Source organism: Lithobates pipiens, unplaced genomic scaffold (assembly GCF_037356315.1).
Source record: "Lithobates pipiens isolate NorthernLeopardFrog02 unplaced genomic scaffold, aLitPip1_a1.2 Scaffold_10, whole genome shotgun sequence".
Taxonomy (NCBI): domain Eukaryota; kingdom Metazoa; phylum Chordata; class Amphibia; order Anura; family Ranidae; genus Lithobates; species Lithobates pipiens.
In genome coordinates this window covers 217826576-217854168 of record NW_027507686.1, presented here as the reverse complement: position 1 = coordinate 217854168, position 27593 = coordinate 217826576, and the positions used below count along the sequence as shown (strand labels likewise).

At 47.8% G+C, this 27593-nt stretch overlaps 1 protein-coding gene across 7 annotated transcripts in view; it reads right to left on the bottom strand.

The window, feature by feature from the left end:
• Nucleotides 1–27593, bottom strand: part of PACSIN3 (protein kinase C and casein kinase substrate in neurons 3) — a 195036-nt gene that overhangs the window by 162877 nt on the left and 4566 nt on the right. For 5 of the 7 annotated variants that reach the window (XM_077461158.1, XM_077461125.1, XM_077461174.1 and 2 more), the window contains exon 1: nucleotides 26967–27039. The exons of 1 other annotated variant lie outside the window; for it this stretch is intronic. The gene's annotated coding sequence lies outside the window, so the exon portion shown is untranslated. Of the gene's footprint in view, nucleotides 1–3761; nucleotides 3897–26966; nucleotides 27040–27593 lie in introns of those variants that run through there. One more of the 7 variants, XM_077461132.1, reaches the window with a different exon arrangement.

Below are 27593 nucleotides of genomic sequence, written 5' to 3'. Positions count from 1 at the left end.
TAAGGATCCCAAACTGAGGCATGCAGGACCCATCATGAGAAATATACAGAAGCTTCCTTTGCCAAAATGCCTAGCCACCATGTCCACTATCTGGATTCAATAATTTGAGTCACTGACCTGAATAGGTATGTGGATCACAAGAATTAAAATTAGGGTTGCACCAATACCACTTTCAGACCAAGTACACGTACTGACCGATACCGTTCCTTTTTTTATTTTTATTTTTTTAAATGTCATGTGACAGTGGTACTAATATGCAGCACTGATGGGCACTGCTGAGGCATGGACTGTGTCAGTTTATGTATTTTTTTTATTGTTTTTTTGCAACACTTTTTTTTTTGGGGGGGGGGGGGGGGGGTGGGCTTGTGCAAGGGGCACTGGATGGTGTCAGTGTTTATTATTTTTACAATGTTTCCTTTTTTTATTTTTTTAATCAACCCTGACATCTCCCGCTTGAGACATGGGAAAGGGAATAAGGACGCAGATTCCTCAGTCCCTTTCTCTGCAGCCTCAGCTGCACTGAAGATGAATGGACAGGAGACAGTGGCTCCTCTACATTCATAAACTGAATTACCGTAAACACAGTCAGTGACTCTGTCCATTCAGAAAAGGAAGGAGTTGGTAAATGACATATATACCGGCTTCTTCCTCAGTCATCCATCCTGACAGATCTGGGACAGGGGAGGGCGGAGGAGCACAGAGGGGGACCGGAGGACACAGTAAACCGGAGGAGCACAGGGAAGAGCGCACGGAGAAAGACACTGGGGGAACTGGAGGAGCACATGGGGGAGGACAATGGGGGAACCGGAGGACATGGAGAACACAGAGGAGGAGCGGAAGAGTATACAAGGAACAGTCAGGGATGATCAGTGCAGCGGTGGGGGGGGGTCTGGGTTACAATCACTGATCTCGCTGTGTGGCTTTCAATAAAGCAGCAGAGCAATAATCTTAACGTGACAGTCAGGCAAAAACCATTTTCGGGTGGGGATCTTTTCAAACCCCCTATGCTTCTATCAGGAAAGGTTTACATTACAATGCAGTACACGCAAACAAACTGTACCTTTAAAAAACAAAGCTGTACACACCTCATTATTTTCCCCGTTTACATCCGCCTGTCCATGGAGCTGCCAATCTAAAAAACTAACTAAAAAACTGACAGGTGAACCAGATCAAAAATCCCAAGTGAAAGGGACATCCTCATGGGGAAAAAAACAAACAAAAAAAAAACCCACACAATGTGCTTCCTGTGCCTTGAGCCCAATAGCAGAATATCTGCAGTGTGAGAACATCCGAGGAACTCTCACCACACGTGGATTGATATTTTATGCCAGTACTGTGCTGCTCACTGTTCTCCTTGCTGAAGAGGAAGCTGTACCTGAAGACCTACTAAGCAAAAGTCTCCCTGCTTCTTATTCCTAAATTGTGGAGATCTGTTATTTCTCTACCTCTCCTGTGTCTTGATCAGGGACACAGACAGCTATAAAAACACCAAACGGGGATTTTAGCCATTCCTGCTCTTTTTTAGGAATTAGTTCACATTTCTGAAGACACTTCTGACATTTCGGACTCAAGCTTTATGAGACTCTGTGGCTTGCTTGCACATGTGCGGAAATGTCTGTGCTTGCACAGATTTTTACCAAAATTGGAAACAGTTATATCTGCACACATGTGAAGTCTCGTGGCATGCTTGCATGCCGCATCTAATTGATAGTCGACAAACCTACGAAACAGTGGGGCACGTCGTCAGTATGGCGCGGGGGGAGAGGGGGCAGGACACACAAGATAAGCTTAAAGTGTTACTAAACCCGGGACCCTGTATTCACTATATCTGGTCTCCCACAGTACACAGAACATGGAAATGCAATTATTTTAGTAAATATAAACTGTTAAATACCTTTTCTCATTGGCAGTATATAGCAGTCTTGTGACTTCTATCAGTGTCTGGTTAAAGCTTGTAGGAGTAGTTTTTATTCTCCTATGATTGTCCTATGAGGATGCAGCACCCCTGACCCTCTGTCTGGATGCTGATTGGCCCTGTGCTGGTCACATGCACCCCTTCCAAGAAAAAATAAAACACTAGCAAATAGGGATCAACCAATTATTGCCTTTTTTTTTTTAAGAAAAAAGTGAAAAATGGGTCGCAAACTGGACTGATGTTACCAATACTGCTTCAAGGGGTTTTACCGGGGTGCTGCTTGCAGCTGCAGGCATCACCCCGCTACTGTTCTTTAGAGCGGGCGGTCAGTTTTTATTGTAATAACCTCTGTTGGTCGGCTGTTATTACAAACAACGGGAGGCCCGAGCAACCAGCCAGTAAGTTCAGGTCTCGGATCTAGTAACCCAGAAGCGATGTCATGACATCAATTCTTGGATTACTGGCATCTTAAAAGGTGCCAGATTATATATATTTTTTTTTAAAGTCTTCAAAAATGCCGATCTTGACATCTTGAATACTTTCAAGTGCAGAGGAGGGGTTTTGAGTCTTCTAGACCCCCCAATCCCTTCATAAAAAGAGTAGCTGTCTCTGCCTATTACTGTCACAAGGGATATTTACATTCCTTTTGACAGCAAGCAGTGATATTTATAAAAAAATAAAAATAAAAAGAAGAAGTGTACATTTTTTTTAAAATATACAGAAAAAAAAAAATAATAATAATAATAATAATAATATCGGCTATCGGTCTGAAAAGTTGCATAAATATCTGTATCATATCAGCACCGGAAAAATTATATTGGTCGATCCCTACTAGCAATTCCTACCAAATTGAGCATGTGCAGCTTGTTCCTTAGCCTCTGTACTATCAGGATATGGATTGGGGACTCTGGAAAAAGGGGAGGACCAGGAGACAGGATCAAACAGCCTTTTTACACAATGCAGATTAACCTCCGTAGGTTCCACGGCGAGTATAACAAGCATGCTTTACTGCATATAGAGACTGATTGTACTGTTGTGGGTTTAGTAACACTTTAATATGTTTTTATGGGTTAAGTTTTGCTTTAACCCCTTCCCACCCAGCCCTGGCATCCCTTTAATAGGTATGCCGGGGGGAGGGGGGGGCAGGAAGGATTGGCAATCATGTGACCGTGGTGATTGGTCAGTCACATGACTGGGAGTCGGCCCCAACAGCTACAGATTTTAAGTGGGGATTGAGAGCTGACTGGCAGATCGATCCCTGTGCTTGCAGCAAGCGCAGTCTCAGCACAGTAACATGTGTTATGTGGGGAGCAACATGTTAAAGAACATATATTTGAATAGAATTTTGTTTTTTTCAAACCAGAGTGTCCCTTTAAAATAATTAGGTGCATTCTAGAAAATGCATATATAAAAAAAAAAAAAAAAAAAAAAAAGCACAATACCCTGTAAATGAGGCTCTATACGTACTTCCTTGGTGCATTATCCAGTTGCCTGGAAACATCCTTGAAGACTGGGACCAATATGAACGGTTCAATGTTCTCTGTAAAGAACTGCAGAGATAGTGACTACACACTACAAATAAACAAAATAAGGAAATCTAAAAAGTCTGCAGTGACAACACCTGACTAGAAGCAACCTGTGACCGTCCATGTTTGTCACACATCCTCCTCCTTCACAAACATCTCATCTGCTAAAGTAGGTCAAATTACTACAGACAGTCAGGCATGGACGAAGAGTACGCCAAATGAGAGCCCTGTTGCTTTCTACTCTACTGTTTATGTCTGTGACATGGCTTTAACAATTGCAGCACCCATTGAGCGGGGAAAGCTGGCACCCAACTCCTTACCTGATAGAGGATGCAGAAGGGGGTACGGACGGGCTCCCCCTCAGGATGCAGAAGGGGGTACGGACGGGCTCCCCCTCAGGATGCAGAAGGGGGTACGGACGGGCTCCCCCTCAGGATGCAGAAGGGGGTACGGACGGGCTCCCCCTCAGGATGCAGAAGGGGGTACGGACGGGCTCCCCCTCAGGATACAGAAGGGGGTACGGACGGGCTCCCCCTCAGGATACAGAAGTGGGCACGGCTGGGCTCTCCCTCAGGATCCCTTCGTCTGCCTGGCCAAGTGATGGGCTTGGAAAATGTTTGTGTTTGGCACAGAAGTGCGACAGCGCTGTGTGAGGGAGCTGCAGGCACGGAATAAATTAATGGACGTCCCCAGACCGCATAGTGCGTTGGAGCCCCTGTGCATTGGTTAAGGCAGCGCTGAGGGAATCTGCACAGAACGAGCATTGTTCTGGGGGGGAATGGAAGGGGATGTGGTGGGAGGTAACGTACCCTCCGTTTGGTTACTACACATCAGCATCACTTTCTCTTTATGTACAGATCAGGGAGGGGACTCCACACAGAGCAGATTTAAATCAGGTAACTGAATTCCAGTAATCCCCCGACTAGGAGACGACAAAACATCACAACATGGAAACAGCGAGCGGCCTGAAAACAGACCAACAGTGCTTGCCTGTCCTGAAAATGCCAGGTCCCTGGGTGTCCTCAGCCAAGTACACTCTCTTGCCTGCATGCTTGGGCTAAGGGCAGATATGGGTGGATATAACTCAATGATTTTTATAAAAAAAAAAAAATAATATATAAAAATATCTCTATCTCTCTATATACAATTTTTTTTTTTTTTGATCAAAAAATTAATAAGATACTTTTGAAGTAAAACATATCTATCTAAAGAGGTCTTTTTTTATTTAAGATACATTAATAATTTAAATTTATTCAGCATGAAATGGAGCTTAGTTATGTTGCATGAGGCTGTATATTCTGCAATATTTACATTTTTGGTAATGTCATTCAATGAATCCAAGCTGAGCCATCATGCACTGCATTGATGCATTCACACAATTTCACAGTAGCCATGAGATAAAACAAAGTTCAGGAATATTCTTTTATCCCATTGTTTTGCAAATCTATGTACACTACAAACTGTATGATTGAATCGGTTCTGATATCGCTGTTTTACTAACCTGACAGCTTATTATTCTAAATAGGAAACCTTCATTTTGTTGGCAAATATTAAAGATTCTAACTACCAGGAAGAATAAGTCCTTACATTTAAAGAGCATCTGTCATTTCAGATCCATCATGGCACCTGTTAAGGGGCATCCACTAACCTGCTGCCACCACGTCCCTCATCACCACAACCACTTGCCGACCGCCTGCCATCATACGTCAGCTGTCTGCAAAGGAATATCGTTATGGCAGCAGCAAGCTACCATAATCGCGGTATCCTCTTCAAGAGCGGGCAGTCGGCTTTCAGATAAAGTGGTCTCTGCAGTGGATGCACCAGGAGATTACTTTTAATCGGTGGTGGGAGAGGGCCCCCCCCCCCCCCCGAACGAGTCCGGTCCCCTCTGTTGTATATAGATATGAGTGAGGGGAAGATGGCCCCCACTCAACGCCATATTATTGCAGGGCAGAATCGACGTCAAAACATCACTTCCGCCCACAGCTCTTTTAAAGGGACTTAGTGCAAATATGAGATCTGAGGTCTTTTTGACCCCAGAGCTCATGTTTAAAGTGGTTCTGCACCTAAAAAAAAAAAAAAAAAAAAAAAAAATATTAAAAGCCAGCAGCTACTAATATTGCAGCTGCTGACTTTTAATAAAATCACACTTACCTGTCCCAGGGTCCAGCGACGTCGGAGGCAGATGACGAGCGATCGCTCATCTCGCTGCTGCCCCCGCCGCCATCCTCTGTCAGGGAATCGGGAAGTGAATCATTGCGGCTTCACTGCCCGGTTCCCTACTGTTCATGCGCGAGTCGCGCTGCACGTCTCTTCTGCTCCCCGCTGTGTCCTGGGAACTGTGCGTTTCCCAGAACACAACAGGGGGGGCGGGGCGTCTGCGGCGGTCTGCCCAGAAGTGGGTGCAGAATACCTGGATAATCCAGGTAACTGTACCCCCTCCCCCCTGAATGGTGCCGATTGTGGCACCGGAGGAGGGGAGGGATCAGATTAGTGGGACTTCCCCTTTAGGGTGAAGAACCGCTTTAAGAGGTCCTGTCATGCTTTTTTTTCTATTACAAGGGATGTTTACACCTTGCGGGCGTACTCCTGAGTCCAGCATTCGGTGTCCAAAGAGGCCGAATGCAGGACTCGGCTCCGCCCCCCAGGGTCGCTGGTTTAAATCCCGACCACGACACCACCTGCCTGGAGTTTGTATGTTCTCTTTTTTTGAGGGGGGGGGGGGGGGGGGGTTGGGGCAATTTTGTGTGCTTGGGTGTAACTTTTCATTTACAATAAAAAAAAAAAAAAAAAAAAAAAAAAAAAAAAAATCGTAATTTCTTTTCATCACAAGTCCTCTGTGTGATGATTTTTGGTGACCGGTTCTCTTTAATGAGACATGCAGGGTCTAAAAGACTCCACATGTCTCCCCTGTGCTCCACCGAATGTAATGCATCTTTCTGTAAAACGGGGACCCAGAAGTGATGTCCTACACATCGCTTCTGGGTCAAATCGCTTTGAAAAACAACCTCCTAGCATTTCTGGCAGCCACCATCTTGAGTAAGGGCAAATAATTCAATTACTTCCTGGAATCCATCTGCCCCAAGATCGATTTCAAATCAAGTCTATTTAAGTGGCCTCAATTTTAAATCACAATTTTTACCACTTAAGGACAGAGCCTTGTTTTAAGATTTGGTGTTTACTGGTTTAAAAAAGGTTTTTTGCTAGAAAATAACTTTGAACCCTCAAAAAAAAAAAAAAAAAAAGAATGTATGTATGTATGCATGTATGCATGCATGCATGCATGCATGCATGCATGTATGTATGTATACACACACACACACACACACACACGGTTCACCATCAATGCCCTAGAGAATAAAATGGCAGTTGTTGCAATACTTTGTTACACTGTATTTGCGCAGCAGTCTTAAAAGCGCACATTTTTTGGAAAAAAGAAATGTACTTTTTTGAATTCAAAAAACTAAAAAAAAAAAAAAACAAACACAACTGTAAAGTTAGCCCAATTTTTGTTACACTGAGTAAATTGATACACAAATTTGCGTCCACTCATGAAAGGCGACAAACTTTTACCCGTAAAAATCTCCATAGGTGCAAACTCGGCGGGAGGGGGCGCGTTCAAGCACGAGTCCAGCATTCTGTGTCCAAAAAGAGGCCAAATGCAGGACTTGCGCGCGCGCCCCCCCCCCCCCCCCAGGGGCCGCTGATTCAAATCCCGACCACGACACCACCTGCCTGGAGTTTGCATGTTCTCCTTGTGCCTGCGTGGGTTTCCCCCACACTCCAAAAAAATATGCTGGTAAATTAATCAGATCCTGTCTATAAATTGGCCTAGTATGTGTTTGTAAGGGCATCGGGAACGTACGGGGCAAAGGACTGCGCTATATCAAGATGCAACTCAACAAGCAAAATGTCCAGTATCCTCAAAAACTCTCATTACAAGACTATCCCGAGTCCATGCCCACTTTGCCAATCCTCTCTCCCTCTTCTTTCTGGTCTCTTTCCTACTCCTAGTTTTGTGGGGGGTTTTTTCCACTTTTTGGGTGCTTATGCCATGCTGCACTATTACTCAGAACTTAGATATAAACAAATGAGTAGGGTAGTGCAGGTAGAATCCACGTGGAGAATGACATCAGACTTCAATTAGGTTTAGCCTTTGTGGCTGCTTCCTGTTTTTTGGCACTGTACCCGTCTTTGTATTTACAGCTATTGTCAATTCAGCCCCTGTGTGGGCAGATTTGATGCTCCTATTGTTATTTTTTATTAAATAAAAAAATACGGAACTCCAAAATATAATTAAAAAGGCAAATAAACTTTTTTCTTTGAAGGGGGGCATTCAGGTCATACAACTGATTCGATTGGCTGTCACATGAGTGGAACGCTCCCAAATCGCAAGTATGCATCTGAAGCTTACCAAACCCGGCCGGCTACCATACTGGGAGTGCTGTCAGCACGATAAGTGGTTTACCCAGGGCCGCATTTATGCGCCCGCTCTGCATTAAGGCCCACCCACCGGGCAGCTGTATATATGCACGTGGCTGGCATCAAGTGGTTTAGGAGATTCACCTTATTTGTCCCGTTTACCATTATCATTAAAAGTGAAGAAAATCACAAATTTTAGGTTGTGCCCAGTGTCCAATGGAGACACAAGTTCTTGTTACACAGAGGTCCCCAAGGGATTTCCCCAATTTGCTGGGATTTCTACACCCTTCTGGTTTGGCTATGGGACAGGAAGTAAAATCCCTGAAAATAGGCAAAAAAAATAAAAAATCTGGCAGGGGTTTTAACCCTTCATAGCTCTACCCAAAATGAAAAAAAAAAATAAAAAAAAGTTTTGCCTATAATTCTACTTTAACTGCTTGTCAACCAGCGCACGCCGCTGTACGTCAGGAGAATGGTGCTGGTAGGTAAAAGGGAATACAGGTACGTCCCCTTTAACAAGCGGTGTCACAGGCGAGCGCCCGCAGCTCCCGCAGACTCTGTGTCCGCGATCGTGTCACAGAGAAGACCAGGGAGATGCTTTTGTAAACAAAGCATTTCCCGTTCTGCCTAGTGAAAGGACAAAAGATAACAGCTGTCTCATCGAGAGCAGTGAGCACTGTCATGTGTGTTGAAGTCCAGCCCCCCTACAGTTAGAATCACTCCCTAGGACACACTTAACCCCCTTCACTGCCCCCTATTGGTTAACCCCTTCCCCTGCCATTTACGCAGTAATCAATCATCGCACATCGCCGCCATTACTAATCAAACAAAAATTAAAAATGCCATAAAACTATCCCCCATTTTGTAGACTCTAAAAATTTTGCTCAACCCAATCAATATACGCTTAGTGTGATTTTTATTTTTTTTAACAAAAATATGTAGAAGAATATATATTGGCCTAAACTGGAGGAAAAAAATATTTTTTTTTTTATAGCAAAAAAGTAAAAAAAAGCGTTTTTTTTTTTTTCTTCAAAATTGTCACTGTTTACAGCGCAAATAATAAAAACCGCAGAGTCGATGAAATACCACCAAAAAAGAAAGCTCTATTTGTGGGGGGGGGGGGACAAGACGTCAAATTTTGTTTGGGTACAATATCGCACAATTCTCAGTTAAAGCGACGCAGAGCCGAATCGAAAAAAGTGCTCTGGTCAGGAAGGGGGTAAAATCCTCTGGGGCTGAAGTGGTTAACATGAAAAAAAAAAAAAAAAAAAAAAAGAAGAAAACCTAATGGATGCAAGGTCACATAAAATATATACAATACAGCATTACTTGGTACTCGCAAAGTACAGGTTTGTAACAAGTTCTCTATAAAGAAGGCACTGTAAGGAAGGCGCAATGTCCACAAACCCCAGCGAAAACTTTACATATTAAACTAAATTATACAACACACTTTTTTTTTTTTTTTTTTTAAGGTCATTAACCGATCAAAACAATAAATCGGCCAACTAATCGATTATGAAAATAAACGCTAGTTGCAACCCTAGTTACAACCAAGGTACGCAGAATACCATCTCTGAATGCAGCAGAAGATCGCACCGGGTGCTACTCCCGTCAGTGAAGAACAGGAAGCCGAGGCTACAATTCGCACAGGCTCACCAAAATTGGACAATAGAAGATTGGAAAAACCTTGTTTGGTCTGAGGAGTCTTGATTTCAGCTGTGACATTCATTCTTGGCACACATTGGGCCCCTTAGTACAATTGAGCATTGTTCAAACACCACGGCCTACCTGAGTATTGTTGCTGACCATGTTTATCATTTTATGACTACAGTGTCCCCATCTTCTCAAATCATCTCACCACTGGTTTCTTCAACATGACAAGGAGGACTCTGAACTCTGATGGTCTCCACAGTCACCAAATCTCATCCAATAGAGCAACTTTGGGATGCAGTGGATGGGGAGATTCGCATCATGGATGCGCGGCCAACAAATCTGCAGCAACTGCGTGATGCTATCGTGTCACTATGGACCAAAATCTCTGAGGAATGTTTCCGAACACCTTGTTGAATCTATACCATGAAGAATGAAGGCAAATGGGAGGTCCAACTCGGTACTAGCAAGGTGTACCCAAGTGAATATTATTTATATATATATACGAATAAGAAGAAAACATTTCTGGCACTACACGTATAAAAGTCATTTCTGCTAAACAGAACGGATTTTCTGTCCATGTCAAGTTCTAGTGACCAAGAAGACACAAACAAAAATGTTCAGTTATATATAGAACTTAATAAGCAGGAGGAGGCCATATTGTCAGATAACCTCAAAAGGCCGCAGGGACTGGAGCCACATTAACTGGGAGCAATTACTTTAAATGCACAACGCTAGATTTTTACAGAATTAAGTCCAACTCTAGGAACCGGAAGATTCCCCTTTTCAGTGTGGCCTGGGGGGAGAGTAAAAACATTTCACTTTCCGGATCCTCTGTTCCTCATGGAGAGGACATTCCTTCACACTCCAGACAAGGACTGTTCCTCTGTGCCATCAGTTCTAGTACAAGGCTATGGGGCCCTTTGATAATTAGTCACTGGTTTGCCATTACAAACAGGGGGAGGGGACATGTCCCCCCACCCCCCCATGGCTCTCCCTTTTCACCGGGAGATCCGAGTTTCCAATCATGGCTTCTGCCGCCTTAACCACTAAGGCTGTGGTGGACCAGAAGGTCTCCAAGCAGCTTAATAGAATAGGAAACAGAAAGCAACGAGCATTTTTATTGCTTCCCGTTTCCCGAATATAAACCGCTCCATTTTTAAATTCGGTGCAATCGGATGCTTGTAAGAGCAGAGGAAATATCTGGGGTCTGATAGACCCCAGATCTCTCCATAAAGAGTACCTGTTACTGCCTATTACTGTCACAAGGGATGTTTACATTCCATGTAATAGCAATAAAAGGGAGAAAAAAAAAAAAAAAAAAAAAAAAAAAAAAAAAAAAAAATGTATAGAAAGCATGAAAAACAAAAAAAAAAATTTTTTGAAAACACTCCCATCCTCGTACACAAAGGCTAATGCACATATATGTATATGGCAATCACACCAAACATGAGAGGTATCGCCGCGAACATCAGAGCGACAGCAATCATTCTAGCACCAGACCTCCTCTAACTCTAAACTGGTAACCTGTAAAGGCTTTTACAATTTGTCACTATTCTACATGCACAAGTTTAAAGCGTGACATGTTTGGTATCCATTTACTCGGCGTAACACCATCTTTTAGATTTTACAACAAAAAAAATTATAAAAATTTATATTGTGTGCATTAAAAATTCATTAAAGTGCATCCCCCCAATTTTTTATTTTCTTCAAAAACCACTGCACAAATACCATGTGACAAAATTTCAAAACCTACCATTTTATTCTCTAGGGCCTCTGCTAAAGAAAGCTAGATAGATACATCTAAGGCCGCGTACACACGCGCGGACTGTTTGCCCAACCTTGTTCGTCAAACAGTTTCGGCAAACAGTCCGCTCAAAATTTGCATGAGCGGACTTGCCCACACACGAGCGGACTGTTTGACGAACAAGGTTGGGCAAACAGTTCGCTCAACTTTTGAAATGAACGGACTCGCCCACGTAAGGAGGAGGCAAATCCGCCCATTTCGAGCGCGTGTACAGGTAGGCGGGGCCCGCGAAGGAGACGTCGCGGGCTCCGCCGCCTGGAATGGGCTTAAAGGGGAACCCCAACGCCGAAAAAAATCGGCGTGGGGGTTCCCCCAAAGTCCACACCAGACCCTTGTCCGAGCACGCTACCCGGCCGGCCAGGAAAGGGGGGCGAGCGAGCGCGCCCCCCCTCCTGAGCCGTACCAGGCCGCGTGCCCTCAACATGGGGGGGTGCCTTGGGGAAGGGGGGGCCGCGCGGCCCCCCCACCCCAAAGCACCTTGTCCCCATGTTGATGAGGACAAGGGCCTCTTCCCGACAACCCTGGCCGTTGGTTGTCGGGGTCTGCGGGCGGGGGGCTTATCGGAATCCGGGAGCCCCCTTTAAGAAGGGGGCCCCCGGATACCGGCCCCCCACCCTATGTGAATGAGTATGGGGTACAATGTACCCCTACCCATTCACCTGTGAAATAAAGTACAAAAAAAAAACACAACACAGGGAAAAAATATTTTATTGCACAGCTCCGGGGGTCTTCAGTCTTCGGGGGTCTTCTCGCCGGACTCCTCCGCTATGTGTGTGTAGCTCTTTTACTAGCGGAGGAGTCCGGCTTTCTTCCTCCCCGCCGCCGGCCTCTTCTCCCGACTTCGGGGGTCTTGTCCCCCTCTTCGGTTCTTCTGCCGGGCCACCGCGCCTTCTTGTAGCTCTTTTACAGGCGGTGGCCCGGTCTTCTGTCGCCGCTGTCGTCGCCGCCGCCGCCGCCTTCCGTTCTTGTTCTTCTTGTTCTTCTGCTTCTTCTCCTGGAGATGTTGACTCGACGAGCTCTCCGGCCGGAATGCCAGAGCCGCGCTGTGCGGTCACTTATATAGTGACAATGGGGCGGTGTCACATGGTATATGTCACATGGGTTGATGTCACATGGGGACTATGACATCGTAAGGGGGCGGGGTCACCATGTGACCAACCCATGTGACATATACCATGTGACACCGCCCCATTGTCACTATATAAGTGACCGCACAGCGCGGCTCTGGCATTCCGGCCGGAGAGCTCGTCGAGTCAACATCTCCAGGAGAAGAAGCAGAAGAACAAGAAGAACAAGAACGGAAGGCGGCGGCGGCGGCGGCGGCGACGACAGCGGCGACAGAAGACCGGGCCACCGCCTGTAAAAGAGCTACAAGAAGGCGCGGTGGCCCGGCAGAAGAACCGAAGAGGGGGACAAGACCCCCGAAGTCGGGAGAAGAGGCCGGCGGCGGGGAGGAAGAAAGCCGGACTCCTCCGCTAGTAAAAGAGCTACACACAGATAGCGGAGGAGTCCGGCGAGAAGACCCCCGAAGACGGAAGACCCCCGGAGCTGTGCAATAAAATATTTTTTCCCTGTGTTGTGTTTTTTTTTGTACTTTATTTCACAGGTGAATGGGTAGGGGTACATTGTACCCCATACTCATTCACATAGGGTGGGGGGCCGGTATCCGGGGGCCCCCTTCTTAAAGGGGGCTCCCGGATTCCGATAAGCCCCCCGCCCGCAGACCCCGACAACCAACGGCCAGGGTTGTCGGGAAGAGGCCCTTGTCCTCATCAACATGGGGACAAGGTGCTTTGGGGTGGGGGGGCCGCGCGGCCCCCCCTTCCCCAAGGCACCCCCCATGTTGAGGGCACGCGGCCTGGTACGGCTCAGGAGGGGGGGCGCGCTCGCTCGCCCCCCTTTCCTGGCCGGCCGGGTAGCGTGCTCGGACAAGGGTCTGGTGTGGACTTTGGGGGAACCCCCACGCCGATTTTTTTCGGCGTTGGGGTTCCCCTTTAAGCCCATTCCAGGCGGCGGAGCCCGCGACGTCTCCTTCGCGGGCCCCGCCTACCTGTACACGCGCTCGAAATGGGCGGACTTTCCGAGCGGGAACAGTCTGCTCATTTCGAAAGTACAGCGGACAGGCCCACACACGGGCGGACTGTTCGCTCAAACACAGTTTCAGCGGACAGTTTTTCGGAATTTCCGAAAGACTTTGTCCGTCCAACTGTCCGCTGAAACTGTCCGCTGAAAGCCCACACACGAGCGGACTGTCCGCCCAAACACTGTTCAGCGGACAAGGTTGGGCGAACAGTCCGCCCGTGTGTACGCGGCCTAAGAAAAAAAGTTTTGTCTTTAGTTACACTTAAAGAGAACCTGTCATCTGCGCACGCACACACACACACACACACACACACACACACACACGGATTAATTACATTTAAAAAGCACCCCCAAAAGCTTTCATACACATACCATTTGAAATGCACAAATACAAGATTAGCCTCACAAGCCAAAGTGAGGGCAATAATCCTAGGGCCATCGTTTGCGAAATAACTCCGACCTTCAAAGAATTTCAAAGCACCTCCTAGAAACAATTTTGGGTATCAGTTTTTCACAGGCGATACTAAAAGCTTGACAAATTTGATATCCATTTACATAAACCAACTTCATCTTTTACATTAAGACAAAGAAATTGATTGGTGTGTGCAATAAAATCAATTGGAGTGTGTGGTTTATAGAAAATATTGGTTTGATAATAGCGCAACTACCAACTTTTTATTTCTCAGGATCTCTGCTTTCACAAAATACATATCAAGCCCAAAATGTGCAAATTATTAGGAGTGCTTCCAGGTATGGAGTACCCAGAGGAAACACTCAAGTACAGGGAAAGCATGCGTACTTCAGATGCGTTTTGCAAGGGATTTGGCCAAGGACCTTAGTGCTCCAATATGGCTGCATGAAAAAAAAAAAAAAAATTTTTTATATATATATATATATATATATATATATATATATATATATATATATATATATATATATATATATATATATATATATATATAATTTTTTTTTTTTTTTTTTTTATAAAAAAAATTTAACACACACGTTCCCTCTGCCCGCCCACCCCCCCCCCCCCCCCCAGACTTGGCTGCATTTAGCTGCCTACAGCAGAGTCCAATAAAGAGAATAAGCACCGAGCTACAAACCGCCAATACTCCCTACTGACCTACTATAAAACAATGTCCGGGTTGTGTGTAAGCGTGCGCCAACTCCCAACAGCCAATTGAAATTAAGCTTTTAATATTTATTGCTGTCAAAGTTCTCAAGAGCAGATTACTGATTGGCTGACCCAAGTTACTGACTATCATCTAGCGAAAATAAATGATGAGAAAGAAAACCTAAAATAAGATACTTGTAAATCAAAGTTCATTAATTCACCTTCTTACAAAAGGAGCTTAATTATCCCCCTGGGTTCCAAGAGCCACTTACATCCAAGGCGCTGCATGCAACTCCCCGGGAGCTCAATGCGCTTACTACCTGCTGGTATCCGGGGAACAGAATTTTCCTGTTATAGCAATTGGCAATTAATAAAGAGCTCTCGCAGTATGAACGCCTCCGTTAACCATCTCTAATCCGCCCGTAACGATTGGCACTTGCACGTTTCTGTACAATGGCATTTATATAAATCGGATAATCAATACTACATGTACTAATGATCTTAAATGGAAGTCGTAGAGCATTTTCAGCAATAATGTATTACGGAGACAGTATCGCAATGTTTACCTAAGCTGTCAATACTTGCATCACCTTCTGTGATGCGACATGCACAAGTTTTCTTCTGGGTTCAGGGTCTTTGGCCAATTTGATTGGTCTCAGCTGGAGTTACGCACCACCACCACCACCATGTGCTCACTGAGGCTCAACCATCCCAACCCTGAGCCACGCCAAGGATGTACACCGAGCTGCACATGCAATGTTCACAAGCTAAATGTGTAAATGGGAAATAATACTGCGCTAACTCAAGTAAATGAAAAGCTGCTACATAGACAAAGATGCTAAATAGTGAATGATAAAAACATAGTGCTAAAAAGGACAAATATGGCTGTACGCACATAATAAACAGGTGGTGAGAAATCAATCATACAAAAACATAACGACCACAATACAGGGCACTTACACCCCCTTCCTGACCAGACCAATTTTCAGCTCTCACAGTTTGAATGACAATTACTCAGTCAAGCAACACTGTACCCATATGAAACTTGCGTCCTTTTTTCCACACAAATAGAGATTTCTTTTGGTAGTATTTAATCACTAGTGTTTTTTTTTTTTTTTTTTTGTGCAAAAAAAAAAAAAAAAAAAAATGCCTTTTTCTTTGTTTCCGTCAAAAAATTCTGCTAATTAGTCATTTCTTCATAAAATTTTAGCCAAAATTTATACTGCTACATGTCTTTGGTAAAAATAACCCACATTAGTGTATATTATTTGCTCTTTGTGAAAGTTATAGTCTACAAACTATGGTGCCAATCACTGAACATTGATCACATCTGATCAGGTCTTCAGTACATCAGGTGTATCTCATTTCTTGAGACACTAATGCCGGCCATACACGATGCGAATTCCGAACGAAAATCCGAGCGAAAGTAAAATCGACCGATTTTCGTATCGTTAGTGTGGTATGCGCGACATGCGATTTTCGTACGACAGGGCAAATTGACAAATCCAACATGTTGTTTTTTTTTTCAAAAATCGTCCAAAAATCGTATCGTTAATGGCAGAGTTGGACGATTTGACATAAGAAAATGAACTGCGCACGATCTCTGGAAAGTTTGAACCAGAAGGAAACCATATAAAACAACGAACGAATGGTCGAACGCAACACGGAATAAAAAAAACCCGTTAAAACATAGTGTTTTAACGTACGATTTTCGTACTTAATTGATGGCACATTCGCATGTTGTTGCGAGTGCCGCTTTCGTTTATCGTTCGACGGGTCGTTCGGAATTCGCATCGTGTATGGCCAGCATAAGACCCCCTTTCACACCACACCGCCCATAGCGCAGGCTGTAAAACGCCGCTATTTTTTAGCGACGTTTTACCACCGGATTTGCGGCGCATTTCGGGCACTAGCAGGGAGCTTTTACCCCCCGCTAGCGGCCCAGAAAGGGTTAAAACCACCGGCAATACGCCGCAATAGCGGCGTTTTGCCGACGGTATTACAGCACTGCCCTATTGATTTCAATGGGGAGCAGCGGTGGAGGAGCAGTTAACACACCGCTCCAAAGAAGCTGCTGGCAGGACTTTTCCCTGACGTCCTGCCAGCGCACCGCTGTAGTGTGAAAGCCCTCGGGGCTTTCACACTACATGCAATGGTGCAGCTTCTTTAGGGCGGATTGCAGGCGCTATTTCTAACGCTATAGCGCCTGCAAAATGCCCTGGTGTGAAAGGGGTCTAACGCAGGCCATACACGGTCGAATTTCGAACAAATTTTCTTTTCAAAATCAGAAAGTTCGTTTTTTTGTGATCCGATGGCGCCACCACTGATTTTCGAAATTCGGCCGACCAAGCCTTCAATTTCACCTCATGTTGCTACAGAAAATTTTTGTGGCCGGGAATCTTTTCTCTCCGTAATTTTTCTTTTCTTATTACATTTCTCGCATGAGTCTCCCATCATTGATTAGAATATCGTTCGTTTTTCCAAAAAATTTCCAACATGTCCGATTCCTCAAATTTGATTTCCGCACAAAAATCAGCTGTTGCTGCAGCCCACTAATGGTGCGAAATTCATACGAAAATTCTTAGATACGATTTTCGAAAGAAAATTATTTCGAAATTCGAACCGTGTATGGCCTGCATTAGGCTCGATTCACATCTATGCATGTTGCTTTTGAGCGTTTTTGCAGTGCTTATCACAATTTTGGACACACGTTTTTACGTTTTATTTTTTTTTACACTGTGGTTGCTTAGCAACCAGCTATATATAGTGAAAAAAAAAAAAAACGTACAACGCAAAACACAGTACTTGCATTTTTGATGCAGGTCCATTGACTTCTATTACATGCAAAATGCTGCATTTTGCCTGAAAAAAAAATTCTCGACCCTTTCCAAAAACACAGAGGCACAAAAATGCATTGATATGAACATGTTCCATAGGAACCCATGTTAAAAAAAATGTTCCTGCATTTCTGCAAAATGCATTAAAAAACGCGTTAGTGTGAATCAAGTTTAAGGCTGGGTTCACACTGCTGTGGCTAGGAGACCCGGATGTGATTCGAACCGCACTGCATATCACATCCGATCTCTGTGCGATGAGAGTTCAGCCATACAGATAGTATGGCTGAATTCGCATCGCACCCGCTCCAAACTCGCACAGGACCCTTTTTTTGGTCCACAGCAGAATCGGATCGCATGGGTGTTCACACCATGCGATCCGATTCCTGTCCGAGTTTGCAGATCGCACTGCGATATGCGAACTGATCTGGGGGTGTCATTAAGGTTTCACTGACACTCCCAGCAATCCGCATAGGGCAGTATGAACTGCCCGCGGGAGGCATGCGATGCGGGAACCTGCCGCGGATTTGCGGCGTTCCCGCATCGCTTCAGTGTGAACCCAGCCTAAGGCTACTTTCACACTGGGGCGTTGCGTGCACTGGCTGGTTCTCATGCGTCTCTTCTTCTGTTGCACCAAGCAGCCAATAGGAATGCCTGTGCCTTCAGCCAATCAGGTGACAGGTATATGACCCGTGTTTCCCTACTGGCGGAGAGGTGATTCAGTGCTGAATATTTGCTTTTCTAAAACACACTTGGGTGGGCTCTGAGCACAATGCTCTGTGCTCCGAGTCCACCTTTTTTGAAGCCTATTAGAGCCCATGGCTCTAATCAGGTGCTTAAAAAATAAAAATAAAAACACACCCCCCCCCCCCGCAGCTGTAATTCAGGCACCCGGCAAGGGGCCGGACGCATTAATAGGGGGTGGCTACGGCAGCCATGGATAGATTCATGCTATGCATGAATCTATTTTACACATGGGGGGGGTGGCGTGACCGAGGGGGCGGCGCTCGTGTGCCCTTTATTGAGATAAGTACACACTATAGAGGGATACGCTTAATTCATATTTCGTGTCTGAGGTTTGCAACCACTTTAAATTGAAATTTCAGTTGGGATGTAAGCAATTAAAATTACATTGACCCAAGATCACTATGGTTTCCCTTTAAAAAGAAAATCCCCTTCTCCTTAAAAAAGGAAAAAAGAATGAATAATTAATCTGTATGGAACGACAGGAAATGTATATGAACCGATTAAATGTGCGCCAAACCTATTTATGCACATCTAGAAAAAGTCTCCAAAATTCAAACAGTACCCTGGCCAAGACGGAGCTCAGAGTCAGACCACGATTTTGTGGCGGGTGGAAGAAGGCCCGTACGGAAAATTCAACAATTTTCAAAATGCCATTTATAACATTTCAGCAAACAGACTATTCAAACCTTCCATTGACAAGCATTCATTCACATGAGCGCCAAGAGCCACAGGGCACAGAAACCTTCCTTGTATTTAAAAGAAGATAATTGGCCACAGGGCAGCAATACCTTTTCAATGGATGAGACAATGTGGCAGGACAGAATATTAACTCCGCGAAGATTATTGTCTACAGGCTGTTTAACTGGCCATTGTAACCAAAGGCAGGTGTCCCAATACTTTGGACAATATTACAACCACGTTAACTAAATCTGAGCTTGAAGAACACAAGTGAGCACCAATATAAAATATAAAATCATGACATTGGAGCACTGTGGAAATACTGAGTAAAGGGTAAGTTACTAATTAAAGCCACTTCTTCTCATGTACATATCTACACTGCCATGTGCAGTCAGCTGTGTACATAAGCACTGAGTTACAGCTACAGTGATTAGATAGAAGACCTATAAAGTTGTATACACAAAGCGATGAACTCCGCTGATAGCGGTCACGTTCATTTGTCCGGATTACTCTGCATGCGGCCCGCTTGCACTCCAAACAAGCCGATGTGGGCTACGGAATACATGTCTGAGTGGTGTCAGCCCTGTCCGGCGTGCTTTGCTAAACAACCCAGCTACTTCCACTCCCTGCATAAAGATTAATCATTTGAGTCCAAGATATGAACCCGGAGGGGGGGGGTTTGAAGTGTCTGCAAAACAACAAGGTCCTGTTCCTTTAAGGCAGGGGTAGGCAACCTCAGCGGGGCACTTGCTCGCCCCCCCCCCTTCCTTACCTGCCAGGCTTCATGCCCAGATAAGGGTCTGGTATAGATTTTGGGGGGACCCACAGCACTTTTTTATCCCCATGCTGTTTTTTTCCATACTTTTTAAATTGCTTGTTTCTACAATCAGCTGTTGGTGGGGAAGCCCGCTGACAGCTGATGAGTGATCAGTCGTTAAGGACACAACGGCCAGCTTTCTGGTCTGCTGCTTAGCAATCAGCCATTTCTAAAAAAAAAAAAAAAAAAAAAAAAAAAAAAGCCTGGGGGTCCCCCGTTTTTTTTTTTTTTTTACAAATACCACATGCGATACCGCCAGGAAAACCCCGGTGGTAATTATCGCATGCTTTGTTACTCTCTGGTCCATTTGTGAATTGGACTGAAGAGCTTTTTAAGCGATATTTACAGGTACATATTTGTTTTCCCCGGTAAATAACTTAAATGTTATTTTTTTGTGAATTGGACTTCGTTTACTGCATGCTATCATTTATGCAAATGAGTAACAGGATACCCTTAGGGCCGGTTCACACTGGGGGCGATGCGAGGCGACACCGACTTGCCTCGCTGCGACCTGCCGTGACCTCAGCGGCGATTTGCAAATGACTTCTGTATAGAAGTCAATGCAAGTCGCCCCGAGGTCGCCCAGAAGTAGTACAGGAACCTTTATTCTGAGTTGGAGCGACTCAAGTCGCTCCTCTCAGAACGGTTCCATTGTACAGAACGGGGGCGACTTGTCAGATTGCGGCGAGGCAAGTCGTGTCGCCTCGCATCGCCCGCAGTGTGAACCGGCCCTTACTGCATGCATTAAACAGTGAATTGACCCCATTGGCTTCTTCATTTGTGTCTCACACCCTCCCCCTCCCAGACACTGCAGCTCACAGTGGGAGAGTCTCAGCAACAGAGGCAATGCTGTCAATCCAGAAAGCAGCGGAAGGATGTATCAAAGTGTTTGTTATCCCAACATTTCATATTCCTGATATGTGGCTGCTGTACTATGTATGAGAAAGTATCCTGTTCTCTTTGTATTACATCCCTGATGTTCCTGTCAGTCCATCTGCTTTATTATTAAAAACTGACCACACTAAGCAGGATAACACATCGTGGTCAGTTCTCTAGCTCTGCTGGAAAATCAGTGTACTCTCCTCCAATGATCAGACGTGCCCTGACACGCCCCCCCAACCCCCCAAGCTCCTATGCAGCTGAGAACAGAGGATGATAGGAAATGCCATCACTTATAAAAAAAGGGAGAAAAGGTATTTGGAATCTACACGGAAATGTTTAGCCTTTCATTTTTATTTCAACCTAAAGTTGTTTTTACAAGGTAATCGTTTACAATCCGTTTAGACTGCACTGTGTGAAGAGTATAAAACGGTATATTGTACAGGACAGTTCTTCCCCCGTTAAAAGGACTAAGGCTGAGACAACTAATCGATTATGAAATTAATTGATTACTATTTTCATAATCGATTAATCGGCCAGTAACATATTGGGGTTTAAAAAACCTAAAACCAGCCCTTTATAGTACAAAAAGAGCAAATAATCGCTACTGTAAATATTACTTTTCTACTACAGTAAAAAAATGAACCCCTTCCAGTAGTGATTATCTGCTTTTTCTAGTTTTCTACTATAAAAGGGCCAATTTTAGTTTTTTTAACCCCATTAGGTTACTAAACGTCTTAGCCCTTGTACACACGGTCGGAGAATCCGTCGGAATGTGTCCTATCGGACCCTGTTGTCGGATAATCTGACGGTGTGTGGTATGCATCGGACTGATTCCGTCGGAATATCCGTCGGACCCAATTTTCCAACTTGTTGGAAATATTTTCCGACCAACTGCTCCGATCGGACATACTCCAATCATGTGTAGAGAATTTTGATCGGACCAAGTGCCACGCATGCTCAGATCAAATTCCTACATCAAAGCTATTGGCTACTAGCCTGAACGTAGTCCAATCGTAACGAAATTACGTCATCACGTTCTGAATGATCGGATTTTTTCAACAACTTCGTCCGACCGTGTGTATGCAACAGTTTCGGACAAGATCCGACAGGCAAAATCCGACGGATAAAATACAACGGATTTGGTTGTTGAAACCTCCGACCGTGTGTACAAGGCTTAGACCTGGTTCACATCTATGTGTTTATTGGTGCTTTTTGCAGAAATGTACTACAGTTCATTTACATGCTTTCCTTTGGGACACGTTCACATCTGAAAGGGTCAGAGACTTTTAAACGCAAAATGGTGCTTTATTGGTTCAATATACTTCAATGGAGAAGCTGCAGAAAAACATGTAATGCGTTTTTGCAGCAATTTGTGTTTTTTAATCTGCCCAAAAAAAATGCAAATTACAGTAAAATCGCGTACGCAAAAATCACTGCAGAAACAGATCAAAAGCAAACTGCATAGGTGTGTACCGAGCCTTATGCTGGTCACACGGATCAATTTTCAGATGAGAATATTCAGATGAAAAATCTTTGTACATTTGCTGAATGAAAAATTTTGGTTGAAATTTTCACTTGTTTTTAACATTCCGTTTTTAAAATGAATGTTATTTCTGAATGAAAACCACATACATTGCCTGAAAATTCCTTTGACTAAGAAGTTTTCTATTATTTCCAAATTGTCCCGTCACAGTGGTTGAAAATGAACGTCAATTTGACTCACTTTTTTTTTTTAAAGGTTATTAACCACTTGCCGCCCGCCCTATAACAAATAGACGGTGGCAAAGTGGTTGCATAATCCTGATCGGACGTCATATGACGTGATCAGGATTATGAGCCGCAGCGCGCCCCGGGGGCGCGCATCGCGGCGATCGTTGTTGCGGGGTGTCAGTCTGACACCCGGCAACTACGATCTCGGTAAAGAGTCTCCGTCGGAGACTCTTTACCACGTGATCAGCCGTGTCCAATCATGGCTGATCACAGTGTAAATAGGAAAAGCCGGTGATAGGCTTTTCCTCACTCGCGTCTGTCAGACGCGAGTAGAGGAGAGCCGATCGGCTGCTCCTCTGACAGGGGGGGGGGTCTGTGCTGATCGATTATCAGCACAGCCCCCCCCCCCCCCCCGAGGATGCCCACACTGGACCACCAGGGATGCCACCAGACCACCAGGGATGCCCAGAACAAGGTATGTCACCCTAGACCACCAGGGATTCCAGTCAGTGCCACAATGGATGCCAATCAGTGCCCATAATGGATGCCAATCAGTGCCCATAATGGGCATCACTGATTGGCATGCATTATTGTTTGGTACTGATTGGCATCCATTAGTACAATATATTATAATACAATGCCGCCTATCAGTTCCCATGTGTGCCGCCTATCAGTGCCCATCCATGCCCACCTGTGCCACCTACCCATGCCCATCCATGCCAATTTGTGCCACCTATCAGTGCCCGTCCGTGTCGCCCATCAGTGCCGCCTATCAGTGTCCATCAGTGCCACCTCATCGGTGCCCATCAGTGACGCCTTATCATTGCCCATCAGTGTAACCCCATCAGTGCCCATCAGTGAAGGAGAAAACTTACTTATTTGCAAAGTTTTGAAACTGAAACAAAAAAAAATTTTGGTATTTTTTTATTTGTTTAGCAAAAAATAAAAACCGCAGAGGTGATCAAATACCACCAAAAGAAAGCTCTATTTGTGGGAAAAAAAATGATAAAAATTTCATTTGGGTACAGTGTAGCATGACCGCGCAATTGTCATTCAAAGTGCGACAGCGCTGAAAGCTCAAAATTGGTCTGGGCAGGAAGGTGTTTAAGTGTCCGGTATTGAAGTGGTTAACCGATTAATCAAAACAATAATCGGCCAACTAATCGATTATGAAAATAATCATTAGTTGCAGCCCTAAAAAGGACCCCCCCCCCCCAACACCGACGGATTTTCCTCCAAATGTTGCATCAAAAAATGAATAAAGTAAAATTCATTTACAGGAATTTCTTAACACCCAGAAAAGTACAATGATCAGTAGAGAGGCCGCAACTGTACACACATAGGATGGCCTGGTGGTTGGGGGGGAGGAGATCAGGTGATGTCCTGGTATTTGGGGGGGGGGGGGGGGGAGGAGATCAGGTGATGTCCTGGTATTTGGGGGGGGGGGGGGTCAGGTGATGTCCTGGTATATGGGGGGGGGTCAGGTGATGTCCTGGTATTGGGGGGGGGGTCAGGTGATGTCCTGGTATTGGGGGGGGGGGTCAGGTGAATGTCCTGGTATTGGGGGGGGGGGTCAGGTGATGTCCTGGTATTTGGGGGGGTCAGGTGATGTCCTGGTATTTGGGGGGGGGGGGGGGGGGAAATCGGATGAACTTAGGAGGCAGAGGTGACATTCGGAGAAATGGTAACTTCAAACATAACACAATAGAACAGAATCCAACTTGAAACAATGGAGCGATTAGTCATTAACCCGGATCACAGTGTACACATCTATATTACTTCATACCCCTCCCCCATCCCAGACTCTCCTATGGATCACTATACTCCTCTCTATAGATGTTCCCACGCCCTGATTTTACTCGTCTGCCAAAACCCCCGAGTGCTCCACACCCCGCTCCTCTCCATCTACTCCCTACCATCTCCTCTCTCTGTATTGTATGTATGATCAGAGAGGAGATCTGTCCTGGAGATGAGGAATAACACGAGACATTTCTCTGCAGATCGGTCATCTCTACATGTATGGGAGAGAAACGACCAATCTACACCGCGCCGAATCCTCCGCCCAGATCATTCACTCTACCGACTCACGCCACACTCCTCACTGCTCCCTACCACCTCCCACCACACTCCTCACTGCTCCCGCCACACTCCTCACTGCTCCCTACCACCTCCCACCACACTCCTCAGCGCCCCCCCCCCCTACCGCCTCCCGCCACACTCCTCAGCGCCCCCCCCCCCACGCCTCCCGCCACACTCCTCACTGCTCCCTACCACCTCCCACCACACTCCTCACTGCTCCCGCCACACTCCTCACTGCTCCCTACCACCTCCCACCACACTCCTCAGCGCCCCCCCCCTACCGCCTCCCCGCCCACACTCCTCAGCGCCCCCCCACGCCTCCCGCCACACTCCTCAGCGCCCCCCCCCCCCCACCGCCACACTCCTCAGCACGCCCCCCCCCTACCGCCTCCCGCCACACTCCTCAGCGCCCCCCCCCACCGCCACACTCCTCAGCACGCCCCCCCCCTACCGCCTCCCGCCACACTCCTCAGCGCCCCCCCCCCCCACCGCCACACTCCTCAGCACGCCCCCCCCTACCGCCTCCCGCCACACTCCTCAGCGCCCCCCCCCCCCCCACCGCCACACTCCTCAGCACGCCCCCCCCTACCGCCTCCCGCCACACTCCTCAGCGCCCTCCCCCCCCCACGCCTCCCGCCACACTCCTCAGCGCCCCCCCCCACCGCCACCTCCTCAGCACCCCCCCACCGCCTTCCGCCACACTCCTCAGCGCCCCCCCCCTACCGTCTCCCGCCACACTCCTCAGCACGCCCCCCCCCCCCCACGCCTCCCGCCACACTCCTCAGCGCCCCCCCCCACCGCCACACTCCTCAGCACGCCCCCCCCCCTACCGCCTCCCGCCACACTCCTCAGCGCCCACCCCCACCGCCTCCCGCCACACTCCTCAGCACGCCCCCCCTCCCGCCTCCCGCCACACTCCTCAGCACGCCCCCCCTACCGCCTCCCGCCACACTCCTCAGCACGCCCCCCCTACCGCCTCCCGCCACACTCCTCAGCGCCCCCCCCCACGCCTCCCGCCACACTCCTCAGCCCCCCCCCTACCGCCACACTCCTCAGCCCCCCCCCCCCTACCGCCACACTCCTCAGCCCCCCCCCCCCTACCGCCAAACTCCTCAGCCCCCCCCCCCCTACCGCCACACTCCTCAGCCCCCCCCCCTACCGCCACACTCCCTCAGCCCCCCCCCCTACCGCCACACTCCTCAGCGCCCGCCCCCCCCTACCGCCACACTCCTCAGCCCCCCCCCCCTACCGCCACACTCCTCAGCGCCCGCCCCCCTACCGCCACACTCCTCAGCGCCCGCCCCCCCTACCGCCACACTCCTCAGCGCCCGCCCCCTACCGCCACACTCCTCAGCGCCCGCCCCCCTACCGCCACACTCCTCAGCGCCCGCCCCCCTACCGCCACACTCCTCAGCGCCCCCCCCCCCCCTACCGCCACACTCCTCAGCACCCCCCCCCACCGCCACACTCCTCACCGCCCCCCTACAGCCTCCCGCCACACTCCTCACCGCCCCCCTACTGTCTCCCGCCAGACTCCTCACCGCCCCCCTACAGCCTCCCGCCACACTCCTCACCGCCCCCCCTACAGCCTCCCGCCACACTCCTCAGCGCCCCCCCTACAGCCTCCCGCCACACTCCTCAGCGCCCCCCCTACAGCCTCCCGCCACACTCCTCAGCGCCCCCCCTACAGCCTCCCGCCACACTCCTCAGCGCCCCCCCTACAGCCTCCCGCCACACTCCTCAGCGCCCCCCCTACAGCCTCCCGCCACACTCCTCAGCGCCCCCCCTACAGCCTCCCGCCACACTCCTCAGCGCCCCCCTACAGCCTCCCGCCACACTCCTCAGCGCCCCCCTACTGTCTCCCGCCACACTCCTCAGCGCCCCCCTACTGTCTCCCGCCACACTCCTCAGCGCCCCCCTACTGTCTCCCGCCACACTCCTCAGCGCCCCCTACTGTCTCCCGCCACACTCCTCAGCGCCCCCCTACTGTCTCCCGCCACACTCCTCAGCGCCCCCCTACTGTCTCCCGCCACACTCCTCAGCGCCCCCCTACTGTCTCCCGCCACACTCCTCAGCGCCCCCCTACTGTCTCCCGCCACACTCCTCAGCGCCCCCCCTACAGGCCTCCCGCCACACTCCTCAGCGCCCCCCTACAGCCTCCCGCCACACTCCAGCGCCCCCCTACTGTCTCCCGCCCACTCCTCAGCGCCCCCTACTGTCTCCGCCACACTCCTCAGCGCCCCCCTACTGTCTCCCGCCACACTCCTCAGCGCCCCCCTACTGTCTCCCGCCACACTCCTCAGCGCCCCCCTACTGTCTCCCGCCACACTCCTCAGCGCCCCCCTACTGTCTCCCGCCACACTCCTCAGCGCCCCCACCGTACTCCTCACCGCCCCCTACCGTCTCCCACCACACTCCTCACTGCCCCCACCGTACTCCTCACCGCCCCCCTACCGTCTCCTGCCACACTCCTCACCGCTCGCCTATCAGAGCCCCCCATACTCCTCTCCACTCGTTATCAGACACCACCAACCATACTCCTCTCCACTCGTTATTAGACCCCCCATATTTATCACAGCTATCAGATCCCCCATAACTCCTCTCCTCCTTCTGCCTCACTACACTTACCGCTCGCACTGTACAACCCCGCACTGTACATTCCGGTGTGATCCCCCATCCCCCTCTCCCCTCCCGGCTCACCAGTCCGCACAGATCCGATCTTCTCCCGTCCTCTCCGGGTGATCGCCGCCTGCGCTCCTCCTCCCGATGTCCCCGCCCACTGTGCGCACACCTCTCCTCTCATCTCCGCCCCGCTAATGGCCGCCCCTCCCCCTCCCCTTCTCACCTGTTACTTCTAGAGGGTTTCCAAGCAATGTCCCTCTGTCCCTCATTCCGAGCAATGTCCCTGATTCGGAGCAATGTCCCTCTGTCCCTAATTCCGAACAATGTCCCTCTGTCTATCATTCGGAGCAATGTCCCTCTGTCCCTCATTCGGAGCAATGTCCCTCTGTCTATCGTTCGGAGAACTGTCCCTCTTCCCCCCTCATGTCGGTCTGATCTATAGAGTTGTATATAAAATGCACTACTTATCTATCAAAGGTGTTTCCCAGCGCCAAACCTTTCATCTGATCTCTAATTTGCAAATTTCAAAAGCCAATATAAAGGAATATTAGAGGTAAGAAAAGCCCTTGTGGGTTTAACCAATCATTATGTTTTGTATAATTCTCCTATAAGGAGGTGTGCCCTATGCCTGCATACTTTTGCTGATAGGTGTCCCTCATTCCCATCTCAGAATGTTGGGAGGTATGATTTCCCTCCTTCCAGGGA